This window comes from Schistocerca serialis, unplaced genomic scaffold (genome assembly GCF_023864345.2).
Source record: "Schistocerca serialis cubense isolate TAMUIC-IGC-003099 unplaced genomic scaffold, iqSchSeri2.2 HiC_scaffold_1144, whole genome shotgun sequence".
NCBI classification, from domain to species: domain Eukaryota; kingdom Metazoa; phylum Arthropoda; class Insecta; order Orthoptera; family Acrididae; genus Schistocerca; species Schistocerca serialis.
The window spans coordinates 42,501-45,000 of record NW_026047342.1 but is presented as its reverse complement, the minus strand read 5'-3'; the positions used below and the strand labels follow the sequence as shown (position 1 = coordinate 45,000).

At 63.0% G+C, this 2,500-nt stretch overlaps 1 pseudogene; it reads right to left on the bottom strand.

The window, feature by feature from the left end:
- LOC126432616 (large subunit ribosomal RNA) overlaps positions 1 to 2,500 on the bottom strand; it is a 7,959-nt pseudogene that overhangs the window by 3,728 nt on the left and 1,731 nt on the right.

The following is a 2,500-nucleotide window of genomic DNA, read 5'->3' as shown; positions in this document are numbered from 1 at the left end:
GATCCCCTGGGCGGCAACGCGGCGGCGACCTCCTCATGTGTGACCGGCCCCCATAGGCACTCAAGAGCGACAGGCTCCGAGTGCGGGAGGAGGCGGTCACGGATGAAGCCCGCAGTGGAGACGGGCTTCTTAGTGAAGAGGTCCGCCCAGAAGTCCAGCAGACCAGGGATGGCAGGTGGCGGCTGGAGCAGGGTGCCATCCAAGAGGCCGCGCACGCAACGTGCACGCGACCGTCGGAAGGCATCCTGCGTTCTTGCGTATTCCCAGCGGCGCCGCTTGCGCTTCTGCGTCGGCGGCGCGGCAGGCGGCCGCTTCGATGGTTGGCGCGGCCGCTGTGTCCTGGTGATCGATCTCTCCCCTCTGGACCCGACCGACGCAAGGGCATCCGGGAGCATGCCCAGGATGACATCGGGCGGCGTGCCCCGCCCCAGACCTATGACTCGATCCAGGGCAGAGAAACGCTGGGCGGAAGCAGGTAGCCCCGCCAGATGCTCCCAGATGGCGGCGTCAGTCGGCCCCTCCGGCGGCGGCCCGGTGGTGTCGGCCGCGAAGTCCTCGGCTGCGTCGACGGGCGGCGCAGCGGCCTCGCCCGCGTCAGGCGGCGGGCTCGCTGCTCCCCGGCGGGACGCCGGCTCTTCCCCCCGACCGATCTCAAGCGCCTCCATGAACTGGCGGACAAGCTGCTTGTGGGCAGCTTGCCGCCGTCGGCACTTGATTGCCTCAAGCGTTCGGTCGGGGAACATCCTGATGAGCTCTTGATTAACAAAGAAGAACCGGGCGTCCCTCTCAAGGAACAATTCGGCCTCCGCCTTGGCGAGCGACAGGACTTCTTCCTCCGTCCACCTCGCGCGATGCCTCTCCGTCACGATCTCCGCGTTGGCGGCCGCAAGATGTTGGCGGCGGCGATGGACCCCGAGACCATTCTTGGTGGTGAAGCTGCGGTGGCACTCACTACAGGCGTATACAGCTGCAAAAGGTACAAGATTTTCGGCACGGCCGGTTGGCCGGCTAGGTGCTGGGGGAGTTGGGGTGGCACCTTCAGCGGAAGGGCCACCACTTATTCTTTGATTACTGCCCCCAACTAACAAAGGGATAGTGCGAGGGGGGGCTGGTAACCCCCCCAAGCCCCTGGTGCGGTCTTCCACTCTGCGAAAATCAGCGGGCCCACGAGAAGGGGAGAAGACCGCAGGAGAGGAGAGGCTAAGAGGGCTAGGCCCATGTATTGCGCATCACTCTCCCTGTAACTATAACCCAAGGAAGGTACCTCGCAGCAGCAGCATGACTACATCAAAACCGCACTTCGAAAAGCCAAGTCCGGATGCAGCCACACCGCCGCCACTTGGCCACCTTAAGAGAGTCATAGTTACTCCCGCCGTTTACCCGCGCTTGCTTGAATTTCTTCACGTTGACATTCAGAGCACTGGGCAGAAATCACATTGCGTCAACACCCGCTAGGGCCATCGCAATGCTTTGTTTTAATTAGACAGTCGGATTCCCCCAGTCCGTGCCAGTTCTGAGTTGATCGTTGAATGGCGGCCGAAGAGAATCCGCGCACCCGCGCGCCCCCGGAGGAGCACGCTAAGGCGGACGCGGCCTCGCAGCAAGGAAGATCCGTGGGAGGCCAAGGCACGGGACCGAGCTCGGATCCTGCACGCAGGTTGAAGCACCGGGGCGCGAACGCCGCGCAGGCGCGCGCATCCTGCACCGCCGGCCAGCACGAGGCCGACCAACGGCGAGAGCAGACCACGCCCGCGCTAAACGCCCGCACTTACCGGCACCCCTACGGCACTCACCTCGCCCAGGCCCGGCACGTTAGCGCTGACCCACTTCCCGACCAAGCCCGACACGCCCCGATCCTCAGAGCCAATCCTTATCCCGAAGTTACGGATCCAATTTGCCGACTTCCCTTACCTACATTATTCTATCGACTAGAGGCTCTTCACCTTGGAGACCTGCTGCGGATATGGGTACGAACCGGCGCGACACCTCCACGTGGCCCTCTCCCGGATTTTCAAGGTCCGAGGGGAAGATCGGGACACCGCCGCAACTGCGGTGCTCTTCGCGTTCCAAACCCTATCTCCCTGCTAGAGGATTCCAGGGAACTCGAACGCTCATGCAGAAAAGAAAACTCTTCCCCGATCTCCCGACGGCGTCTCCGGGTCCTTTTGGGTTACCCCGACGAGCATCTCTAAAAGAGGGGCCCGACTTGTATCGGTTCCGCTGCCGGGTTCCGGAATAGGAACCGGATTCCCTTTCGCCCAACGGGGGCCAGCACAAAGTGCATCATGCTATGACGGCCCCCATCAACATCGGATTTCTCCTAGGGCTTGGGATCGACTGACTCGTGTGCAACGGCTGTTCACACGAAACCCTTCTCCGCGTCAGCCCTCCAGGGCCTCGCTGGAGTATTTGCTACTACCACCAAGATCTGCACCGACGGCGGCTCCAGGCAGGCTCACGCCCAGACCCTTCTGCGCCCACCGCCGCGACCCTCCTACTC